The sequence below is a fragment of the Nannobrachium achirus genome (genome assembly GCF_963921795.1).
Source record: "Nannobrachium achirus genome assembly, chromosome: 5".
In the NCBI taxonomy this organism is placed as follows: domain Eukaryota; kingdom Metazoa; phylum Chordata; class Actinopteri; order Myctophiformes; family Myctophidae; genus Nannobrachium; species Nannobrachium achirus.
Genome location: NC_137814.1, coordinates 50943845 through 50954596, shown reverse-complemented (window position 1 = coordinate 50954596; position 10752 = coordinate 50943845). Strand labels below are relative to the sequence as shown.

At 44.2% G+C, this 10752-nt stretch overlaps 1 pseudogene across 1 annotated transcript in view; it reads right to left on the bottom strand.

The window, feature by feature from the left end:
- Positions 1 to 1505: 1505 nt before the first annotated feature.
- The window catches only part of LOC308286037 (neuropilin-1a-like), a 104395-nt pseudogene continuing 95148 nt past the window's right edge, over positions 1506 to 10752 (bottom strand). Inside the window, exons 13-18 of the transcript XR_013963343.1 lie at positions 9819 to 9860; positions 7537 to 7680; positions 5893 to 6239; positions 5353 to 5449; positions 5186 to 5230; positions 1506 to 5025 (exon numbers count right to left, since the gene is read on the bottom strand). The product of XR_013963343.1 is annotated as a neuropilin-1a-like (transcript). The remainder of the gene's footprint in view (positions 5026 to 5185; positions 5231 to 5352; positions 5450 to 5892; positions 6240 to 7536; positions 7681 to 9818; positions 9861 to 10752) is intronic.

The window sequence follows — 10752 nt, the reverse complement described above, 5'->3', positions numbered from 1 at the left end:
TGCCACTTTCCACAACATCTTGTGTAGGCCTATATGAACCCTCAACATGTGGTGCAACAGGGCATCTGATTGTTGTTAACTTGTGGCACCCACCTCATCCAGCACACGGGTAGCCTGGGAAGTTCCCTACCAGCAAAGTTTGTAGTGCTCTGATCTTGCCTTTACATGTGGATATGAGCTCAGGTTTTACAGGACTGTTCCATCGCAATGCTACTTTACACTGTAGGTCCACCTGAGCATGTGTATCACACCCTTTCCAAAGATGGCTACCACAGGGACATATGAAATGGTGATGACTGCCTCATCATGACCAAATGCAATATCCATCATCAACCTCTGAAGGTGTACAACATGCACACCAATCTGCTAAATGTTCTTGCTCTTCAGGATGATATCTCTTTTGGGTAAAGGAAAATACTATTCACAATATTCACAACATTCACAACAGAGTGGGGGCAATTTAGTCAATGATGGGAGTGTAGAGATATGGAGGACGGTGATCTTTCATTAGGTGAGGGTACAAACCAGTGCTTCTGCACATTTTGTGGAAGGCGTCAGTCTTCTCGCACACAAGCTTAGACAGTGTCTTTCCTGATCTTTATGGTAATCTGCTCATCCCCAAACTGGTGAGCAGAGGCAGTGTTGCAGAACAAATCACAGTGCCGACAGACCAGGTCTGGCTTAGCCTCTATGGCATGGAGCACATGCATCTTTAGCAGGTAAAAGTTAGATACTGCATACTGCAAGGAATAAGTACTTCATCATTCTCCATGAGAGAGACAGTGGCATGTTAATGTCACATATTGTCTCTCTGAACATTCAAACTGCATGTGAAAGTGTAGGAAGACTGAAGCCGTCTACCCACTGCCAGCCAGTATGAGATGGAGATGAGATGAGCAGTGTCCAGGAGGGCTGCTGATACATTCCGAAAGGCCCTCATCAATTGCCTGTCAGCCCCCCATATGCAACCACTTGCATTTCCAATGCTGAACCTTGCATCAGTTTTCCAATGCAGCTGAGGAATGACTGAATAACATACATGATCCCAAAGCTACCACTGGTGCAATGCTATTACATATGTTCTAACTCTAGACATGTATACCTTGACAAAAAATGACTGAGCATTATTCCCCTCAGATGGTACCAACCAACCCCCCTGGCTCACGGAAACAGTTTGTCCCAGTTGGACCAATGTTCTACAGCAGTGGTCCCCAAATGTTAAAACAAACATGTTCTCTACTGAATGGTAGTTGTGTGGGGAAAGTAAAGTTAAGAAATTGTTATGAAATTTGTCATTTGAAATGATCTGCGACAACACGTTTTATTGGAACAATACTGCCACCTGGTGTTTATAAGGTATTATGGCACAACATCTCAAACTGAACTGAAAAGCATAACTACGGTATAAAGCATCATCTTCTCCTGCAGAAGAACAGAAAGAGAAACTGTTTTAATTAGAACATTTATTTGATCCAATTCTTTGGAATGTAGTAGTCATTGATCAGAGTCTGCGACAACAGGGACGGATGGGTCTGGATGCTGACCAGAGAAGTTAAAGTACAAACATTTATTTTTGTCACTTAAGGCCTCACTGCTATTGAACCACTTTTTAATGTCCATTTTTTTCCTGTCTTACCGTTTTTTTCTTTTTTATTCTAGCGCTGAAACAGCAACATTACAGAAGCAGTATTGAAAATAAAACCTTTTATCTTGTCATAGAAAATAAAACAGCCAAAGTTAAAAATAAACGAACAAAAACGAACAATGGCACATACATCAGTGACGGTACAAAAACACAAGGTGATATTACCAAGTAAATAAAAAGTGTTACGTTTTCCAAGAGACACCGTACTATGCTTTTTCGAGAATGAAAAACATCTCCGTAAAATTGTACATTTCAGTTACCGGTATACGTGTCCGCTGAAACTTTTGTTTAAAAGAATCCACAATAACACTGTCCTTTCCTTCCCTCTTTCTCCCTCTCTTGTTCATAAATCAATACCATAAACACATAGATTTGTAATTTTTTAAATATATCAGTGCAACATTGTGGTGTTTCTTTTTTTTCTTCTTCTTTTTTCTTCACATCCAAGCACTGCAGCATCCCTTCTCCTTTAAAGGGACAGGAGCCCTGCTAATGATCTGAATGAGAAACGGGAACAATCTATTTTACACTGAGCAGTGAACTGAGCTGTTCTTGCGTCGAACATTGACTTATACCAAGCCTGAAGCTTAATTTATACTTTGTCGCTTCATGGCACTGTTGCTCAAATGAACGATTCAGCGAGCGACGCCGTCGTGAGACTTATTATAAATGAGGCTTGAGTCAGACAATCATAATGTGATAGTGTTACTGTTGCCTTTCCGGGGCTGAGAGGTCGATTGGCTCAGTTCAAAATGGTTCTTCGTAAATGCTACATCAAACTCACAGGCGACACATGGGACATTCAAACACGAGGGACCACCTATGACAGCGTGTCAAAGAGCCCTTCACACGGCTCAATGGAGCTTCTTAGTACTGAACCGTGCTGGTGGTGGTGGTGTGCATGCTTGAACAGGTGTTCCATTCTCTCAGCCTAAACTCACATCACCAGGCTTTCTGGAAAGTCTGCCTGCCTTACGTTCCCGATCAGTGGACCAGGCTTCAGTATAAAACCCGCCATCTGTATCGGTAATTTGCACACATACACATATCCTTATTTGTTCTAGAGACCAGACCGGATAAACAACCTGCAAACAACTTGATCCATTGCTGTAAACAACCAGTCAAGCGAGGTTAAAAGGTTTGAGTGTAGCACCCTAGAGGAACATGGTGAATGTTCCTTATAATTGTTGATTGACTTCTGAGTACTTCCATGTCACTCTGATCGACGTCGATCCGACTCAAAGACCCAGCAGATGTCTGTGGTGGTGAAGTCTGGAAGGTGGAACACAGTTGTGAAATTCAAACAGCATTACCAAATCACGGGTGTTGTTACGGTAGCTGCTGTCTGTACAAAATAACATGTTTTCTTTTGCCTTTCGCACAATACAGATTTAATGTCCAAACACCATCCCCGAAATAGCAGTCTATTGTGTCCAGAGTCAGACCCACCATCCTATGTCATCACTTCCAGAAATAACCCAGAATAATCATCTTCCTCCTCAAAAACTCAATCTCCCATGGTGCAAGTGTCATATTCTTAAAGTTATTACCATTGGCTAGAATGGTCCATCTCCCAGGTCTCTGCACCAGTGACTCATCAACATTCCCCCCCATTTGCAGTGCTTAAAATCATTCATCAGAAAGGATGCTGCAGCACTTGTCTTTTCTTTTTTTCTATAGAAAAGGGCGCTCAAATATATTAAAACCTATGTACAATATGTTGGATGTGTCATGTGCCCGGGGCTCTCTACGCATTATTCAGTTTCCTAACACTTTTCCTGGGCCTTTGAAAGACCCAGACCCATACGTTACTTGAAGTTGTTGGACGGTATTACAATGCATGACAACGGTGGCTGGGCTAACAGCTGAAGATTATTCACCACAGAAAATATCACAATATGTGAAAATGACAGAGAGGTCTACAACTACATACAATGTGTAGTTAAAAGCACATAAGAGCTGAACAGTTAGCCGTTTTGTCCCACCTCCAAGACATGTTTTCTTCTTCGTAAGGCTTCATTTACACGTCAACACCATTTCTCGGTTGGAAAAAAAATGACATTTGTGTCCAGTATAAATCAAGCCCATGAGACCTGAAAATGTCCAGATTTGATTCTCCATACTTTCCCAGACATTCCAGGCATGCGTAGGGACCCTGGAGGTGATGCCAGCCGGCCGCCAAACGTACTGCTATGATCAGAACACAACCAGCAGAATCAAAAGGCAACAGAAACACTGAAAAAATAAAAAGGCACTATCGGAACCACGCATGGATGGACCGGGGGGGCGGGCCAGGGAGGAAATGACCGCCTTCACCCTGGGATGGACGGATGGACACACGCACACACACACACGCACACACACACACACGCACACGCACAGGAAATGACACATGCACTCCATGAATGTAGAGATACACAAGAAGTGCTAACAGACTGCATCTGTGACCAATGCTCGCAGCCATACATGCTCGCAGGCGACACGAGAACCCACAGCCACACGCCGGCAACAGGGGGACATGCCATGGGTAGCTTAAGAGCCAGATATCTGGGTAGCAAATCGTCAAAGGTCACTCTGCTTCTTCAATGAAACAATGACGTCCGAGGGGGGAAACGGAAGAAAATAAAAAATAAATCTCATCTTGCCAGAAACAAAAAAAAAGTTACACAAACGATAAATACTTTCATCTGAATTGGTCTCAACACCAGCATGTGATTACATGAACTCAACAAAGCACGCCGAAGAAAACATACGAAACAAATATAATCCTTAGTTTTCTTTTCATTGTTTTCTTTTCTTTCTTTTTTTTTTTTTGCTGTACAGATTTGTTTATACACAGTGCCCCCTACAGGTAAGTCCGTTCCACTGCAGCTCCTGAGAAAGAAAACACCTTGGCTCAATCATTTCTTTTCCCCCACCAGGCCCGTTGCTTTGCATCACTGTCCACAATCGGCAGCTTAAAGCCCCTCCTCCTCTCTTCCTTCCCTCCCGGGGTCCTTTCCTCCCTCTCTCATGATTGGCTGCGTTTATAAATGTCCTCGTCGATCGGGAGTGTCGGGGAGAGAAAAAAAAGGCTCCCGTCCCCTTCATCTCGCCGCTCTGAGCGCCTCACGCTCACGCCTCGGAGTAGTTACTCTGTCCATTCATCTTGTCCTTCTTTAGCTTGACGCCGTCCACCAGCTCAAAGTTATAGTTCTCCAGGGCCGAGAGGTTGCGGTCCGTCATGCTGCCCTGCGAGCAGGCGCAGTACAGCACCACGCCGCAGATGGCGCCCAGGAAGACGCCCAGCGCCGACATGGCGATGATGGTGATGAGGATGGGGTCCAGGGTCTTCAGCATGTTGCCGGGGCTGCCCAGCTCGCTGGGGTCCATGTCCATGGCTGCGTGGGACAAGCAAGACAGAGAGGCAGAAAAAGGAGAAGTATGAACACATGGCACATGTGTAGAGTCGTTCCTTCACTGAACTGAAAGGTGAGACTGTAACTGAAAACTTGGATAATGTGTGAGATATGTAATGTAACACAGGTACGGTATACGTACGCAGAATCAGGATCTCGGTGGGTGGAGACGTGGGAACTACTGGATCTAGAGTAGAATAGAACAACGTTAAAGAGCGAACTCAAGTAGAGAAGAATATCATATAGAACCAAATGCGAATCCCAGTATAGCGGAGCAGAATATAATACAATAAAAGAGAAAACGCAGACCTTTGCACTCCTCAGCGGTGAGTTCATCCAGGATCTGAATGTTGTCCACAGCGATGTGTCCTGTACTGTGTCTGTCTCCAACACCCTCCACCACCACCTGCACACAACACAGCACCCAGTTAGCACCAACACCACCCTCTACCACTGTCTGTCTGCACAACACCACCGCACCCAGTTTACACCACCCTCTACCACCACCTGTCCTGCACACAACACAGCACCCAGTTAACACCAACACCACCCTCTACTGGTGATTTTCATCGACTAAAACTATGACCAAAATTGTTCGACTACCTGTTTTTCACGGACGAAAACTGAATAAAAATTAAACAGAAACTAAGACTAAATATATTGATAATTTCAACATAATAACGAATAAAAATGTGTTATTTTCAGCATGCAACCAAGTGTAAAATCAGCCATTACAATGCCATCGAGGCCTGTCGAAATCTTAATTTCTTGTCAAAATCGACCAATCGCCAAAAGAATACTATTAAAGAGATAACTGTCCACTTCCTAAGCAGCCCCTCAGCTGTGTACCTGATAGGAGGAGGTGGAGCGGGGCAGCAGGACCCTGCCCTCCCTCCAGCGGCTGCCCTGGTGTCCGCTGAGCGTCCACAGCACCTGGCCTCCGCCCAGCTCCACCTTCCTCTGCTTGATGTGGAGCGCGCCCACGTGCTCCCCGAACATGTGGTACCAGAAGGACATGCACAGGTCGGCGTCCGGGGACGTGATGGGCAGGCTGGCGAGACGCGCCACCCTCCTCTCTCCTTCCTGCGCCACGTCCACCACCACCTCCTCGTCCCCTTCCTTGGCGCTGTCCATGTTCTCCACCCTGCCCGACTCCTTGTCTGTCAGCTGCATGTAGATGAAGTTCCCTGGACCGCCTGCGGGTGGCAGCAGAAGACCAGAGATGAGTTCATGCATTAATTTTGTCTGGTTGTGGATAATACAATTTTAGATACAACCTGAACTTATCACCAGTAAGACGCCTAAGGCCTAAGCCATGTCTTGGCCATCTGGCCGGTGATGTATATCGGTTACCCACATGGAGACCCCTGGTACCCATATATGGAGATCCATCACAGATATGGGCTTAATATTGATGACATCAGGGATCTCCATATATTGGCATAAAGGGATTTGGTTCCCCTGATATCACAGTGATGTCAAAGCGTGATGTCTGAGCGTGAGAGTCAATCAACAAAAAAGACAAGCATTACCCATACATACAGATACAGTAAAGATGTGACGGTTCTGATACTAAACTGTATTATTCATGGGTTGCATTTTGTAGTCCTACACCAGCCATTTTGAGGACCAACACAGGTGTTTTGATTGACGTAGAACATTATTTCTATGCTAATCAGACAAATTGAACACCTGTGTTGGTCCTCAATATGGCCGGTTTAGGACTACAAATGCAATCCATGAATACAATAATTGTGCCTGCTGTTGTAAATTCTACGACAGACATTGAGGATATAAATATGATGTCATGAATATGATCCTGCTGCATTGGAATGAAAACTCATTGATCACATGCCAGCATCAAGTGCCTTCCAAATGTATCAAAGAAAATGTTTTCAATATGTACAACAATATTCTATACTGCAATTGTTTTATAGCACTCCTTTTGCCACCAATGTACAGTGGCTCAGATGTCGAGTGGCGGGTATAGAGCGGCCTGATGGGAACCGTGAGGTTCCCAGTTTTATTGCGGGCTCCCCCAGAGTTAGTGTCAAAGTGTCCTTGAGCAAGACATTGAAACCCCTAACTGTACAGCACTTTGGATAAAAAGCGCTACATAAATTGGGGGTACCCAGATGATTAGCTTAATTGTTTAATTGTTTTCTCAATCAACAGTAAACAAACCAACATAGTGTGTACAGTATAAGTGTATACAGGGTATCTGCACGTTTCTAAAGTTACAATTTAATGACTTTTAAGACCTTTTGGAGCGATGCCATTACCACTCAAATGCGTGGCTTAATGTGTATGACCTTGTGTTTTCCAAGTGTTTTTCCATTGTACCAAATACTGATATTGCACCATGTAACATTTACAGGGAACATATTCCTTCTTGCTATAAGCATTCTGCATCTTGCACAAGGACATTTCAACAGCGACAGAAGTGCATGCCGCTTCTTGTATCAAACCTGGACACTGTGGTCACGGCCTTACCTTTGTGGTCCAGAATTGGTCCTTTATGGACGGCTGGAGAGCCTGTACTGGCCTGGATGAGCCACTCAGCATCGCTGTCACCTCCCTCCCTCGTCCAGCCACAGAACGAAGACCAGTCGAAGTTACAGGCGAACCACAGGTACTCTGGAGAGAGATCACATGATGATTCATTGATCCTCACTGAGAATTCTGACTAATGCTTTTTATTTTTGGTGGGTGGTGACCTAAAAGAATGCCGTGGGTCAAGAAAAAACAATACCATTATCCCTTCACGGACTACTGCTGTTACACCTACTAAACCTCAGCGCTTAATTAGATAATCACTCTAACCTAGTGTACATTACACACACATAGATACTGGCTCAGGAGGAAAGTAGATGTAGAGAGAGAGACAGACAGACAGACAGACAGACAGACAGATTAGACGTTAGGCTGGAACCCAAACTAGTGAAAATAGCAGATCTACAAGTGCACAACGCGTCGCTTTACGCCGCGCTGCAAGCTTGGAGCGCGGCTGTTGTCACTTCTTCTTCTTCTTAGTTTATGGAATTGTTCTTGATTTTTCTTTTATTTCTTCATGGAATTACTGAAAAGATATTTGAGTTTGTTTTTTGGGAATGTTTTTGAATATGTTTTGTAACTAATTAAGGGACCCATAAAAATGTGTCCGCGACCCACAAATGGGTCCCGACCCAGTGTTTGGGAACCAGTGGAGCAGAGAGAATGTGGAGTGGTGTAGTGACGTTCCACTGCCACACGGAGGGCGTGGTGCCCAAATAACAGACGGATGTGGCTGTGTGGAAGAGAGAGGAAAAACAAACCTTCCCACAGACAGAATTTTTATTAAAAAAAAGCAACCTCTACAGTCTACATCTTCCTCCCTGCCTCCAGTCCAAACATGGCAGCCGTATTCTGACTGCAGTGGTTCACCACACTGTCCATATGCATGCAGTAACCTCACTGTACCACTGGAGGGCGGGTTTCCTGATTGACTGATAGAAGACAGATATGGACATGGACCTGGCTTCATTGAGACAACACAGTCACATGGACTGTTCATTTGAGACTTAAATGAATAGTCTGGATTTTACTGTGCCAAAGGCTTCTATACCATCTTCTCTCTCTCTCTCTCTCTCTCTCTCTCTCTCTCTCTCTCTCTCTCTGTGCATCTGTTTTTTATATCTCTCTCTGTCTTCAATTCCCTATCCCTCACTTTCTCTATCTTTCCCTCTCTTTCAACCTCTCTCTCCCTCAGCCTTTCCATCGATCAATGCCTTCATGGTCAAAAGGTACTGGAGAACACATTCCTTTGAGAACCACCAGAGGGCGATGAAAAGGCGGTTTTAGATCCCCTGGCGCTGTAATGAGCACATATAGGAGGAAGGGTTTGATAAGCCATAGTTTGATAGATGGCCATCATATGCATTGGCTTAAGTAAAACCTGAGTCTGATGTGGCAACGTGGTGAAAAGACCAGAAAGTTAAATCTATGAAGAGAGAGAGAGAGAGATAGAGAGGGAGGGAGATATAGAGGCAAGAGGAGAGAAGAAGAGATCGAAATAATAGATTGGCACAATCCATAATTTCAATATGCATTGTCTCCCTCTCCCAACAGAGGAGTACTAATAGTTATTGCTGCCAAACTACAATAAAGGTGGCGGAGAATCTAGTGTCCAATTCTGCTTTAAATAACTTGACTGACATAGTGACATTGTCAACCAGTATCTCCTAACCGACACCAGGGTCTACATTTCCCAATGGAAGAGCAGGGCAGTGTTTCTCAACCTTTTTTCTGCATGTCCCAAGAATCCATGGGCACACCAACATAATACGGGGGTGTAAATATCGTCACTGTCGGGAAGAAACCTTGTATCTCCAAGTTTCAAATTTGTAAGTTTCTTTGCAAAGTAAAGCCCCGCTTCATCATACAAGGCTGTCGCACAACATTAGTGGAAACAGCAGATCTACATCGGCTGTTTTCACTAGTTCAAATCATTTTTAAAATGATAAATACAATACTGGCTTTCAAGCAGTTTCAAGGGGCACACTTGACCCTTCTCAGGGGCACACCAAAGGTCCCCAGGCACAGTGGTTGAGAAACACTGGAGTAGGGAGACCAATTCCAACCACTGCAGGCGTGCTAGTTATGTTGTATTAACATACTCTACCATAAAGACGGGTTAAAATAACATTGCATTCACAACAAAATAACTTCTGGAATGTAGCGTTATCAAACTAGTGGAATGCTAAAAGGAGGGATTGTAAGTGAGGAGGAGGTCTCACCTGGTATGAAGTCCATAACAGGATCTGCCACGGTGGTGCCACCTGCCAGAGACAGACGGGCACAGTCAGGGAGGGGTCAGAGGTCAGGGGAAATGGGTCTGAACCCGCACCAAATGCCAGCACCCAGCTTTCTATACAAGCATAATGTGACGATGTGCGCAATCCTGCTGCACGGCAGAGAATATATCCTTCCATTTGGTAGAAATGGTAGATCATTCTAAGTGTTCGTTTGACGCCGTCACGCCACCAACCATTTTCGAACACAGAGTTTATGTTTAGCGACAAACTAATGTGGAGAATATGGCAAAAAGCGGGATGTACGTTTTCTGTTCAAGCGGCAAGATGAAATACTGCAGTTTACAGTACATTGTTATTACCCAAGATACCCAACAATATAGGGCTGGGGGGGGGGAGAGAGAGAGAGAGAGAGAGAGAGAGAGAGAGAGAGAGAGAGAGAGTGGGATAGATAGAGAGAGAGACAGTGTGTTATTTTATCCATTTGTAGCTGAGAGGGACCAAATAACCAAGCGGCAGTGGTGGAAAAAGTACTCACATACCGTATTTTACTTAAGTAAAAGTGTCAATAAAAGTATAGCGATGCGACGCGTTGTGAGCTTGTAGATGGGCTATTTTCAAATGGCCACGGTAAAAAATAAGGCTAAAGTGGTTCATGTATGTTTTATAATATTATACTTTATATTGCTAAAGTAACTAGTAACTAAAGTTTTCAAATAAATGTAGTGGAGTTAAAGTACAACATTTGGATCCGAGATGTAGTGGAGTAGAAGTAAAAGTATTGGAAATTGGAAAAACTCACGTAAAGTACAAATACCTCAAAATTGTACTTAAGTACATTACTTAAGTAAATGTACTTAGCTACTTTACACCACTGCCAAGCAGACCCATAAACACTCAGGTCTTCCTCTGTGTACAG